Genomic DNA, 15,000 nt, shown 5'->3' on the forward strand with positions numbered 1-15,000 from the left:
GTGTGTGTGTGTGTGCGCGCGTGAAAGAGAGAGAGAGAGAGATATAGAGACTGAGTGAGTGACCAAGAGACAGAGACACAGAGAATGTTTATACAGTATATGTTTACGCAAGTGTGCGTGTGTGTACTAGTATACAGTATGAGCGTGTGTGCGCATGCACGTGTTTATGTGGGTCGCCTTTAAGTGTGTGTGTGTGTGTGTGTGTGTGTCTGTTAGATTCTAACACCATATATTGTCGTGTTGTTGCACGTGTGGCCGTGTCCATTAAAATGTGTGCGTCGCAGCTGTGTCTAACCGGGAGAGAATGTGTGCGCTTTTATTTGTGTTGATTTAACTCTGACAGTGTTATTAACACTCCGCTGGCGCTGAGTCACATGATGGAAAGATGAGGGAACATAATATTTGCCTCAGCGGTGTCACAACGCCTTGGATATATACAATAAGCTTGATTGTTTTGCTCCTGCTCTGTACAGCAATTTGGTCCAATTTAAATGTGTTTGTTTGATTTGATTTGATTTGATATCCAAGCAGGGATTTAGTGGAGATTCAGCAGGGATTAAAATAGTTTTAACAGGGATCAACTCTCCATAATGTTGCTCTTAGTTGGATCAATGATAAATCTTTTAGTTTTTCCAGTTTTATTTTGTTTTCCGGAGACAGAACCCAATATGCAAATATACGCTTCTATGCAGTATTTAGAAACATAGTTGCACAACACTTAAAGCTGTGATACGCAAGTTCACGGTTTATGACCGTATGCAACATGCATGTATGGACAGTACTGCATATCTGTGTACTGCATGTGCGTACGCATTCATGTGTGTTTACATGCAACTGTGGGGACACTTGTATGTATGTAGTGTATGTATGTTACATGCAAATTGTGTGTGTGTGTGTGCAATGTGATATTATTGCATCCCAGTGTGTGGTGGTGGTGGTGGTGGGGGGGACCCCATCCTGTTTGGGTCGTCCATCCCCTGCAGGTTTCCTCTCTTTAGTTAATGATCAGAAACAGACGGACAGACATACCGACCTTAACTACAACCAGTCACACCACACACGCACGCACGCACGCACAAACACACGAAACAGACACGCTGGTATTACTATACTTGTAAGCATAGTTTTAGTATGCCCATTTTTTTATACATTACATACATTACATGTTTTACTTTACATTATTATTTTTTGTACCATTTTAACCCAATCTTTTTACTGCTAAATGTTAAGTCAAGTCAAGAAGGTTTCTTTGTCATTCACACATAAAGCAGGCCACCCTCACCCTGAAGCTCTGTGTCTCTGCGGCTGATTTAGTTAATAATGTGACCATGGTGGGGGTCCGCAAATTCAATCAAGAGGGTTGAGAGGGGGTCTATAGACGAATCCACAGACGCGCTGCCTGTAGGCGGCCATTGCTGCGGTGTCGCGGTGCGGAGCGTTGACACCGCAGCCATGGCTGTGGATTCGTCTATAGGCGAATATGTATAATGTGTATAATTCATTGTAACTTTGCGGGACATGCACACACACACATTTTATTTCATGTTATCTGTCTATTATTATTTTTTTATTGTGTTGGTGTGTAGACACTCGACAAAGCCAAATGCACCACGGTGGATCCAAACCCACAACCTCCGTGGTGGAGGGCAGGCAGTTTAGCACTGCGCCACCCGAGCACCATAACATGAGCAAATTAATATTAGTATTTTAACCAAGCAGTTCAATCAAACGTACTGTAACTGTTAAATAGCAAAAACTCGGATCCCCGGTGCCTTGATTTCATCACCAAGCCACCTGTGAACCACAAAGGTCAGGTTAGTTTAACCCTTCGTAAATGGTTAAACTAACACTTTTCTGTACAGTATATGATACTATGATCACACACACACACACACACACACACACACACACACACACACACACACACACACACACACACACACACACACACACACACACACACACACACACACACACACACACACACACACACACACACACACACACACACACTTACTGTATAATCACAAAATTCCAGTCATAACTTCAGATCTTAGCCTGAAATACTTTGTAGATTAAAGCCCTCCGGTACAGATTCAAGGTGGCATTCATTCATTCATTCATTCATTCCTGAGACATAGATAACAGAATGAACACAGTGAGTGTTCACACCTGTGCGGAGAGGCAACCCTTTCATAAAGCTGATGTAATGCACAGGTATGACTGATACCTCATTCAAACTGCAGTTCATATGCAGTTCTTACGAGTTCACTCAAACCAAATGCCTATGTGTTCACATGCTGATAATAAATAGTGCACCATTCCTCCCCAGAAGACCACATGTGTGTTTGTGCCTATATAAAGGACGGGTATATACATGCCCAAAGTATTTGTGTGTGTGTGTGTGTGTGTGTGTGTGTGTGTGTGTGTGTGTGTGTGTGTGTGTGTGTGTGTGTGTGTGTGTGTGTGTGTGTGTGTGTGTGTGTGCCTGTCACAATTATCACATAATCGTATTATCGCAATTATTTGAGATATATATTATTTTTGTCATAATCGTTATAATCGCGTCCATGTTGTACACGGTTCATATTTTCCAAAATAGTGGAAATAGCCGATCTACAAGCTCACAACGCGTCACTATGCGACGCGTTGTGAGCTTGTGAGCTTGTGAGCATGTTTTGTTATAAAGTTATTAAATAGGTCAGTCATGTCTTTGTATATTTAGGTTATGTGTCATATTTGCCGTGTGCAACTTCAAAGCCTGAAAGCCAAACAGAAATGTAATTTTCAATGTCAAACACACAATTAAATTGTTAATCGCAATTATTTGTGTGACAATTAATCGTCAACTTAAATTTGTAATCGTGACAGCCCTGTGTGTGCGTGTGTGTGTGTGTGTGTGTGCGCGCGCGTGTGTGCGCGTGTGTGTGTGTGTGTGTGTGTGTGCGTCCTATAAGCTCAGAGTTTCTAGGTCAGTCTGAATTGAAGTCTTCAGATTCTTGACCTTCCTGCCTTACTTTCACTTATTAATCCCCAGACACCTTCACATGACACACACACACACACGCACGCACACGCGCGCACACACACACACACACACACACACACACACACGCACGCGCACACACACTTGACCCTTGTGTCTGGGTCAGACTGAAGTGTAAATAAAAGATGGTGTCTTTGAAAAAAATGCTGGCTTGAGAAGAGAGGTGGAGAGACAGAGTGACGCAATGAGAGCGTGAGAATGAAACATCATAAAATATATTCCTAAAGGTTGAGAATGAGACTAGAAAGTGAACGTAAGGTAAAGGACAATGTGGAGAGAGATGGACAGAAGAGGTCCAGGATGAGAGGATGAGTGGAGGAAGAGATGAGAACTGGAGAGAGAGAGAGAGAGAGAGAGAGAGAGAGAGTGAGAGAGAGAGAGAATGAGGGGAAAGGTCAGCGATGTTGGTCCTGCTTTCTTGATCTCCTTTGCTTCACTAATCAGAGTGACAGAAAGAGGGCAAGAGAGAGAGAAAGAGAGTAAAACCAAGGGGGAGAGAGAGAGAGAGAGAGAGAGAGAGAGAGAGAGAGACATACAGAGACAGAGAGAGAGAGAAGCCTAACAATTCAAAGTAAAAATGTAACGCAACAACACAAACTGTATAGCAACACACTGACCACTGGGAGTATGGGACCATAACAACCAAACAAGAGGAAGAAACGTGTCGACACACCTCCAGAGACCAGATTGAAACATGTGCCATTAAAAAGAGAAAGGCGTACCGGAGTGTCTTTCTCTTTGAAATGAGGTACTATAACACTGGCAGGATTAAAGCACCATACCGGCACTCTGGAATGTTTATCCCACTAACTACGTATCTCGCTGTACTTGACGACCATTTTCCACAGCAGGCCAAACGGAAACCATTTCGTCACCGTATGGAAATCAACCTGCAAAGACTTGAAACACGCTAAACATCACGGCACCGTTTTATCATTGCGTTTCAGTCACTTTTTAACCCATTAAGAGCTGAGGCCGATTCCACAAATGTCTTCTAAATCCTAACAGTTTTTGATTTCATGTTGCTACATCAGTGGTTCTCAAATATTTTCATGTCAAGGACCCCCAAAACGATTTGGCCGCGGACCACCCCCATCCATCTCAAAATATTTTTGTTCCACAGACCCCACCAGAAGCAAAGATTTGAGTCAAAAATGTTCCCTTAAGAAAATATACATATTTAAATATTTGCCCAAAAAAAAAATCAAGATTTTTCAAAAATGGCCAAAGTATTAAATATGGATAAAGTGGTTACACAGATGCTTTCCCAGTTTGAATGGGTTAAAAACATGAACAGCAAGGTTACTTAAGTAGCCCCAGGTCTCTGATGATATTTTACACTTTCGTCATACGATCGCTGATCTAAGCTTGTCGATCTTCGAGATCGTTTGCCTATAGACTCTAAAGGCAAACGATCTCGAAAAATGGCACCTCTACAAGAATAGGGCCTATAGACACGAAAGGCCCGTCCTCGGCGCCAAAAAGGCGGCGTTGACCATAAAGCGAGTTGGGGAGTGAGAACGCGTTGCGTGCGAAGCTACTGTACCGTGAAATAAAAACATCCACGTGAGGTAACCCGTAACGTTATACCGTCATTGTCCAAGATAATTATGCTCTTATGCTCCTGTATAGAATGAGGCCTCCGCTCACCTACAATCACCCAATCCCACCGACCTTTTAAGGGCCCCACAGTACCTCAGGTAGTTATTGGTTCATATTAGGCCTAGAACCTGCATTGTTACGGTGGTCTCTCACACCCAACCCCCCCGCCCCAGTGTGAAGAGGAGGTGGGTGGAGGTGCCTCTCAAAGATACTGATCCCTGTTCACTTTGGCTTACCCACACCCAAAGTTAAAAGTGGAGGATTAGAGAATGAGGGCAAACTGATCCTAAGCCAGCAGCCCCAAGGCGGAGCAATCAAACCCTGGTGTTGTGATGTGGTGCCTGTGGAGTGGGTCTCCCAGGTAAAAAACGCAGAATTAAAACACACAAAGGAGACAAAGACAGGAGAATGGCAGCAGAACCAGAACATGTATGTGCATGTGCTGCTGTGTAGCATAAAGGGGTCACTGGTGTTCTTTCTCACGCACACACACACACACACACACACACACACACACACACACACACACACACACACACACACACACACACACACACACACACACACACACACACACACACACACACACACACACACACACACACACACACACACATGCACATGCACACTCCCTCTCTCCCTCTCTCTCTCTCCCATAGACAACAAAAGCGGAGTTCAGGAGCAGAGAGAATAGCAGAGAGAAGAATAGGGGAGATATCCCAGGCCTTACAATATGGGAGTGACTGGATTACATTACACCCACTGAAACTCTACCACCAAGCCTATGTGTGTGCGTGTGTGTGTGTGTGTGTGTGTGTGTGTGTGTGTGTGTGTGTGTGTGTGTGTGTGTGTGTGTGTGTGTGTGTGTGTGTGTGTGTGTGTGTGTGTGTGTGTGTGTGTGTGTGTGTGTGTGTGTGCGTGTGTGTGTGTGTGTCTGTCTGTGCATTAGAAATGTGCGCGCCACGTATGGACAGTATACTGTATCTGTGTACACATGCATGTGTGTTTACATGCACTTATGTGGGTCATTGTATGCATGTACTGTATGCAGTTGATGACATACATCTTGTACTTTTGTTTAGTGCATGTTTTATGTTCTTTGTACATGGATGCTATGACACCAAATCAGATTGATGTTCAGGTTGGTGTTTTGCACGGTCAGTGTGTGAATGTGTGTGTGTGAATGGCTCACTCCATTAACCCACATTCATTGTAAAGGGCTTTGGATAAACGCTCTATATAAACGCACATTTGACCATTTATTTACGTTGTAGAAGAGAAGAGAAGTTATATGGGCGAGGACAGATGTGTGTTGCTTACAGCTAAATCACTCAAACTTACATAAAGCGTTCCAGAGGATTCTGATCATAGCCTATACATTCAGCGACAGAGCTTACACAACATGAGTAAACATGAAGAGTCCTTCGTCCGTCCGTCCTGATGACATTGAAGTACAGACACTACAAACACCTTTCCCTCAATTCTGTCATCCCGGCATTAACCAAACTATGCGTCCCTCGAGCACGTCAAGTGATCGCAGATCAATCTCCCGTGTTTTGCCTGCGCCGTGGCTGTCCAAACACTCTGCTGTATACATACAGCTTATGGGCACATGTTAGAAAAGGCTCTCTCTCTAAATACCCGTCTGCTCACGTCTCCTACGTGACGCAGACTCAGACTGGCAGATCATGCCTCGCGGTTTATAAGCCCGGACTTGCCCTGTTCATCCCTATGGAAGTTTAGTTTTGCATGAAAATGTATCCCCGAAGGGAACTTGAACATAGAAAAGGGAACGGGCACTTAGCGCTCAAACCGCTACGCCTCATTTACACTCGGTTACGCATTGTGTGTCACGCACAAAAAAATATCCTATCTGCAAGCTCACAACGAGCTTGAGATCAGCTTCTGATGCGCCGCGACACAGGCACGCAAACTGGGTATAACATTTAAAGTTACAGTGTATAAAAGAACATGTGACGTTTATAAAAAAAAAGGACAAATAAAGTATAAATAAAGGCTATAGCTATCTCCTATATCCTCAATATTTAAAATGCTTTCATTAGTTGACATACAAACAAAGTCCCATCAAACAGGGGATGTACTGAACACATGTAAATTGCAGCATGTATGCAAATCATAGGATTGACCCTTCACGCCTTCCATACCAAGCACAGGGCGAGACCCTCTTACATCAACGACATGCCAATCTATGTGTGTCATCGCTCGGAATTAATCAACGTAAAGGACGGAATTTACTTCCTACGTGAATCCAACGGGAATGTGGCGAGCGCTTATGGGAGCCGCCAATCAACGTGTCATCGCGCCGCCTCGGCCAATGGGAGGACAGAGTGTGTGAGATGGGAGGCGTCGTCGGTTATTATAATGAAAGGAGGACAACGGAGGGTCACAGAGTGGAAAGATGGAAGGATGAAAAGAGAGGAGAGGATGAAAGAGGAGTTCCTTTTACTTCCTCCTCTCTTTTATCCCTCGGTATTCTCCCCCTGTCATTCTCCATTTCCCTTTCTCTTATTTCTACTCGTCTTCCCGTTGTTTTCCGTATATCAGTTCCTGGTGTCTTCTCCTCCTCCCTCGGTCCCTCTCCCCTTCATTTCACTGGCCTTTTCTGTCCCCCTCCTCCTCCCTTCATCATCTCCTCTTCGTCTCCTTGACTCCTTCTCTCTCTCTCGCTCTCTCTCTCTCTTCCCAGGGTTCTGTCCATCTGTGACCCGGCGACACCCCCCCGCCACAGGCCTCTACCCAGCTGTGTTTGGTCCACTAGCATTCACCGTTTACTTCACCACACTCCACTCTATGTGTGTGTGTGTGTGTGTGTGTGTGTGTGTGTGTGTGTGTGTGTGTGTGTGTGTGTGTGTGTGTGTGTGTGTGTGTGTGTGTGTGTGTGTGTGTGTGTGTGTGTGTGTGTGTGTGTGTGTGAGTGAGTGAGAGGGAGAAAGAGAGCAGAAGAGAGAGCTATGGTGTGTTTTGTTTGTATATTCTGTATGAGTGTGTGTGTGTGTGTGTGTGTGTGTGTGTGTGTGTGTGTGTGTGTGTGTGTGTGTGTGTGTGTGTGTGTGTGTGTGTGTGTGTGTGTGTGTGTGAGAGGGAGAAAGAGAGCAGAAGAGAGAGCTATGGTGTGTTTTGTTTGTATATTCTGTATGAGTGTGTGTGTGTGTGTGTGTGTGTGTGTGTGTGTGTGTGTGTGTGTGTGTGTGTGCGTGTCCGTGTGCGTGTGCGTGTGCGTGTGTGTGCGTGCGTGCGTGCGTGTGTGCACGCAAGGCCACACAATGCATGTAAATACTGTATACGTGCATACATGTGCCTTTACAAATGCCTCTATAAGTCCACATGCTCATCATGTCTGGTATGTTTTGAGAACACGGCAACAAGCCTGCTGTACTGCAGTGTGCATGTACACGTATATACAGTAAACCACATGGTGCTGCCATACATACAGTCAACAACACACCCCCCCCCCCCACATGCAGTAGCAGCTCATATCATCAGAGAACATTGGGTTATGAAAGTAACTTCAGGGCTTAAGTGGCTAAATGCTGAGCACAATGCTGTCTCTGACATCAGCTGGGATCAATCAGAAATCAGCTGCATCTTGTTAAGACAAGACCCAGTATAAACAGGTAAATATGACATGGATCTTTTCTCATTATTGCATTATAACAAGAGCTTTTCTGTCATAAACAACTGCCGTTTATAATGGAAACCTTCCTCTCGGCGTTTCCCAATCTCTAATCCCCGGTTAAACCATTAAGACCTGAGGCCAATTCTACAAAATGTCTTCTAAATCCTAACCGTTTAAAAAAAAAAAAATATATATATATGTTTCTAAAGCAGTGGTTCTGAAACCTTTTCATTAAGGACCCCCAAAATTATATATATTTGGCCGCGGACCCCCATCTCAAAATATTTTGTTCCAGGGACCCCCCAGAAGCAAATAATAGAGTTAAAAATGTTCGCTTTAAACAATATATATTCCAAGATTTGCAAACATTTTCACGATTTTTCAAAAATAGCAGATCTACAAGCTCGTAGCGCGGCACTCGGTGCCGCGCTACGAGCTTGTATATCTGCTATTTTTGAATAGCCAAAGTGTAAAATAATACTTTTTTAGCTCAAATCAAAAAGTGACACAGATGCGTTCCCGGTCTCAATGGGTTAAGACCGGAGTTATGGGTTGTGAAACGCAGCCTCCAGTGCCTGTCAGAGCCTTCTGCCGCTAGTCTCCACACAGTCAGTCAGTACAGGAGCATGTCGGGTACCACAGGCTGCAGTCCTAAAGTAAACCAGGGTTTTACTGCAGTAAGCTTCCATCCCTAAGACCCATATCCCTCTGTTTACCTGGCAGGGGTCGAGGCATGAGACGAAGGGGGGAGAATTAGCGAAGAATAAATCAACCCACACGCATGTACTGTACACCCCATGCACCACATGATGCACCAGGGAGGTAAATAAAGTTTAGGAGGCCAATACTAGTACAGTACTAGACTCTCGGAGCAAAAGAGGTTCATATAACTTTAAGACCGGGAGCGCATCTGTGTCATTTTAGATTTTAGCTATAACCATTATTTTTATACTTTGGCTATTAAAAAATAGCAGATCTACAAGCTCAAAGCGAGGCACCGAGTGCCACGCAACAAGCTTGTAGATCTGCTATTTTTGAAAAATCTTGAACATTTTGTGTTGAATTTTTTTTTTACAATGTTTTTAACTCAAATCTTTGCTTCTGGGCGGTCCCTGGAACAATATATTTTGATGGGGATCGACAGCCAAAAACATATCATTTTGGGTGGTCCTTGACAAGAAAAAGTTTGAGCACCACTGATATAGCAACAATAGTTTTTCAAATCTAATGTTCGCTTTAAAAAATATGTATTCAAAGATTTGCACAAAATGTTCACGATTTTTCAAAAATAGCAGATCTACAAGTGCTATGAGCTTGTATATCTGCTATTTTTGAATAGCCAAATAAATCTAAAATGACATTGAATGGGATTGAATGGGTTGAATGGGTTAAGTAATGTTTCTGTTTCTTTGGCCAACACCGTCAGAGGTCAATCCATTATGCAAACACAGTACATGAGTCATTGCCAATGTCCGCCTGTCTACATAGAGCATATCACTATATAATAACAATAATAATAATAATACGTTATCAGTGCATGTCATTGCTCGTAAACATGTCCTCTCCTGATGGCACACACACACACGCATCTACTGTACACGCACACACCAACGCACGCTCACCTCAGATGTTCTGTGCAGATATCCCTGACAAAACACCACCTTATCTCCTCAAGCTTCACTACATTTAATGGGTTGTGGGCATGCGACCGTGCGTGTGTGTGTGTGTGTGTGTGTGTGTGTGTGTGTGTGTGTGTGTGTGTGTGTGTGTGTGTGTGTGTGTGAGAGAGAGCGTGTGCATGTTCATGTATGGATGCAGGTGCATAATGACATGTTAGTATCTGTGTGTATGCAAGATGATCTATGAAATGAGTCGACATAATGTATGCACGCAAATGTAACTGTACGCTCTTTGTGTGTGTGTGTGTGTGTGTGTGTGTGTGTGTGTGTGTGTGTGTGTGTGTGTGTGTGTGTGTGTGTGTGTGTGTGTGTGTGCGCGCAGATCAGAGGGGATACAAGTTGTCAGACTATGATAACTCCACATCTCATCCAAAGCTCTGACATGTAGCAACAACTACACAGAACACAAAGATCACTGTCTTTGACACACACGCACACACACACACACACACACACACACACACACACACACACACACACACACACACACACACACACACACACACACACACACACACACACACACACACACACACACACACACACACAGTATCCCTCACTCCTACAGGTTCAGGGACACATACAATGTACTGTACTTGGATTCTGGCACAGATGCACAAGCAGATGTTTGTGCATAATGTTGCACTTGTTGAACACACAAACACACCACACACCACACGCACGCACACACACACACACACACACACACACACACACACACACACACACACACACACACACACACACACACACACACACACACACACACCTCTCTCCCTGTCCTCTGGCTAGGGATTTTGGAGCCATGATGAAAAAAAAAACACTGCTATTATAGAGGATTAGGACTGTACCTGTCACACCTTGTTGGCGCTCGCTTGCTCTCTCTCTCTCTCTCTCTCTCTCTTTCATACCTCATTCGCTCCCTTTCTCTCCCTTCTCCTGTTGTCTCCTTCTCTTTGCCTCTCCCCATCTCTCTCTCTCTCTCCCTCTCTCTTCCTGTGTATAGTTTGGGTCTTAAGGAAGGCATTTAGTCATGTCATTGTGCGTAACAATAATAAAGTGAGACAGGACTCAGCAGTGTGAACTGCATGTTTGCGCTAATTCTACAAACATCCTCTCTGCTTCTCCCTCATGTATGACACAGCATTAATGGCAGGCACAACGGTTACGTTCTCGCTTGGACACGTGAGGTCGCGCCGTGCGCTTTTATCTGCTCTTCGCGTGAATAGACACTTTTATAGAAAGAAGCTTAACACATGTCAACTCTCGTCGCGGGCGGCATTGTGTGAGAGAGGAACATGAACTTAGCATCCATGTTTGGGGGGGAAATTAGCCGATCTATAAGCTCACAACGCATCGCATCGCAAAGTGCTGCGAGCCTATAGATCGACTATGTTTGGCAAAGAGATTTGGTGTAGAGGTAAAAATCACACCCTGTGTGAAGGTAGCGGCGCCTTTGATACATTTTGTCATCGATATGTGTTTATAATGTGTTTATAGCCATGTGTCACGTGAAGCTTGACCAATCACTTTGTTGACGGGTCTGACCAATCAGAGCGTTGACGGGTCTGACCAATCAGGGCGTTGACGGGTCTGACCAATCAGAGCGTTGACGGGTCTGACCAATCAGAGCGTTGACGGGTCTGACCAATCAGAGCGTTGACGGTGAACACGGACAAAGTCAGGTATAGAGCAGGACCCGCTCTATACCTAGTGCCGCTAAAAAGGAGGAGGCCTCGTAGACTCCTGGGGGACACTGGTCAAATACGTACAGTATATATAAGGCTTAAGTGGTCATAGCTCCAGTGATGCTGTTCGGTGACCAGCAGTAGAAGATCTACAAGCTCACAATGCGTCGCATCGCGACGCGTTGTGAGCTTGTAGATCTGCTATTTTCAAATAGCTGATGTATATGTTAAAGTGCTCGTGTGGCCCATAGTCGCTTATTTTGGGCTGGTTTTCCTAGACCCGGTTGCTTGTTTCTCTCACAGAATCTGGCAACACTGGTTGTACTGGTCAGCTCCCAGCGGCCAACAGCAGCAGACTGGGATTGCACTGGGCAGCAGCACAGCTCCCAGGGACCAACAGTATAGAAGACTGTGGTTGTACTATAGCTGCAACTGCTGTATTGTTGATCACAGTACATCAGTAGCACAAGGTGTAATTACAACAGATTTGTGTACTTGTAAATGTCATGAGAGCCTAGAGGTATACATGTACCACTGGAGCCTGGCCATGTGTTTCATGTGAAGCGCCACGTCAATCAGTGCCGTGTGATTTTTTAGACTGGCACACACACACACAGTGAGGAGGCAGGGGGATGAACCTCTACGGCTGGCCCTCGAGGTGAGCAATTTATAATATTGGCGGAACATTCTGGTCCCTTTTCACCGTGAATGTGTCCAGATTGATAGATAAGACTATTATTAACAACTCTTAAACTGCCAGGGCTTTTCAAAAATAGTGCTCACAGACTGCCAGCATGTTTACAGCTTAAACATAGGAAAAATTGTATTTTTTTTAACATTGAAGTAAATGGAGCAGCAACTTTTTGGAAAATGTTATCTCCTGTGATTCTTTGTGACGAACGGGAAAACGGAAAAAACCCAAAAATAAAGAATCATTTTAGATTTTTTTTTAAACATTTTTTTTGGCAATAGCTAAATTCTCAAAAACGTTTATAAACGTTTTTGGCAGGCAATGTGTTAATCCCCAGAGAGATACATACACATTATGTGGTATACAGTTCAGACTCATTCAATCATTCTAAATCTGTCATTCTACGTCTGTTATTCTACGTCTGTCATTCTAAACCTGTCATTCTTAAAATCTAATCATCTGATCATCCTGTAGGTTGATATAACATAATAACAAAAGTAGAGTGGGGTTATAACAAGGGATAACCTGGCATACAAACATAAGAGAATAATATTGTTGCGATATTGTTGCGCTCATATCGCTCATAGCGCTGCACTCGCTTGTAGATCTGCTATTTTTGAATAGCCAAAGCTGAGTGGTTAAAATGATTGTGACGCTATGTTAACTAATTTCGCTGGGGACCCCCTGGTACCCCCTCAAGGACCACTGGTGGTCCCCTGACCACTGGTTGAGAACCACTGCTTTAAGTCATTATTTTTTACATTCAACATACAAAATAACTTTGCATAATGATGCAAAAATGATTTACAGCACCGTCCAATCAGCGGGCTTCAATTACCATCTGGACAGAAATAGCGTTGACCCCGATGACCGGCACGGACACCTCAGTGACCTCATGAGAGTAGGATCTCCAAGGTCACGTGATCCATCCCCCTATAAACAACTTGAACTCTATAACGTCCCTATTCTGGGGGGCAAACATTTTGGTTGAAAATAATAGCTGCATTTGTAGATCAGCTATTTTGCGGCAGAGGTATTTAGTGTGCAGTGAAAACAGCAAGGGAGCCTAGTATAGACCCCTGGGGGACTCCGGTCAACCGATTATATTGCGTTTAAGACTTAAACTTCAAGTGGTTAATGTTCCAAGTTTAGAATCACTGACGCCTGACTCCAAACTGCCGCCCCAACCCGACGAGACTGTATTCTCACCCCACAGCCACACGCACACGCACACACACACACACACACACACACACACACACACACACACACAGGACCGGCATTTCGGAATATGAGCTTCCGATCAGGGTTCAGTGACACTGGGGAATGTTTGCCCGTTGAGACGTTCGACCGATGCCCGACCATGACATGATACTTCACTTACTTCAACACACAGCACAACACACTGCTGTTAAAACAAACTCTCTCTCTCTCTCTCTCTCTCTCTCTCTCTCTCTCTCTCTCTTAGATCCAACACAGGGACAGCATCATTACATACAGTACACCATCCTCTCAGGGGGGGGTTCAAGTCTGGCTGACTTTGATTCTGTAGCTATGTGCACTTGATACAGAGAAAGAGGACAAACAAGGTGTTGAGAAGAGTTGCTCCTCTGTTTTTCTTGTCAGAATCCATGTCAACTGGGCCTGCTTAGCATTTTTATACATGACAGAGGGAGCATGATAGGATGTTAATTGCTTAATTGTATCCATGCAGTACACCTGTGTGGAAGCATCTGCATTTGTTTCTACACTCGTTTGCTGTTATTCAGGTTCTTCCTTTATTTTGTTAAATATATATATATTTGTAGTATGTGCTCTGCTCAACGTTTTGACTATCCTATCCTTGGTGAGGATAACTTGGTCTGGCACTTCCCTTTCTTGGTAATAAGTGGTAGAGCTCCATTCATTCCATTACTTCATCCAATTCTACCCGATGAACTGTAACAGACACTTTGGAAAGATTACCAATATCCCTTATCAGTCCATAGATACAGCTCCAAACTTCACATACATAAACAAACATGGCCACACACACACACACACACACACACACACACACACACACACACACACACACACACACACACACACACACACACACACACACACACACACACACACACACACACACACACACACACACACACACACCTCTTCGCTGATGCCAAGAGTTTGGAGACTTGGCGTAGTCTTTTCCTAAACTATACCCAGTGGCAAAACTGGCACAGACTGCCAGGCTGTCCTGCCAGGCTATGGTGATGTCACCGGCCCGGGCGTTTTTAAAGAGTTCAAACGCCGTCTGTGCCGTGGCACGCAGAGACACACAGCAATCAATCAACACACAGCAGACAATAGAGAGATCCAGGTGGGACACGCCGGCATAAATGCCAGGCTAGATGAATATATAATATACGACCATTTGATGGATGGAAAGAAATGAACTGCAGTGTTACCCTTAGATCACAAATTATACGCTGGAGAAACATAGTGTGAGAGGCTGGAAAGATGGGAGGAAAAAGAGAGAGAGAGAGAAAAGAACGGATGCTCGTTAACCACTTTCAACCACTTTGGTCTTTAGGCCTTGTTAAGAACTCTGACACATCAAGCTGACGTCACCTGAGCGCCTGTGGCCCGACACTTAGCTCATAGTTTTTGTG

At 44.3% G+C, this 15,000-nt stretch overlaps 1 protein-coding gene across 2 annotated transcripts in view; it reads right to left on the minus strand.

Moving 5' to 3' along the window:
- The window catches only part of col4a6 (collagen, type IV, alpha 6), a 181,586-nt gene that overhangs the window by 82,010 nt on the left and 84,576 nt on the right, over window positions 1–15,000 (minus strand). The gene's annotated exons all lie outside the window — the stretch shown is intronic.

Source organism: Gymnoscopelus microlampas (assembly GCF_963454915.1).
Source record: "Gymnoscopelus microlampas genome assembly, chromosome: 19".
Lineage (NCBI taxonomy): Eukaryota > Metazoa > Chordata > Actinopteri > Myctophiformes > Myctophidae > Gymnoscopelus > Gymnoscopelus microlampas.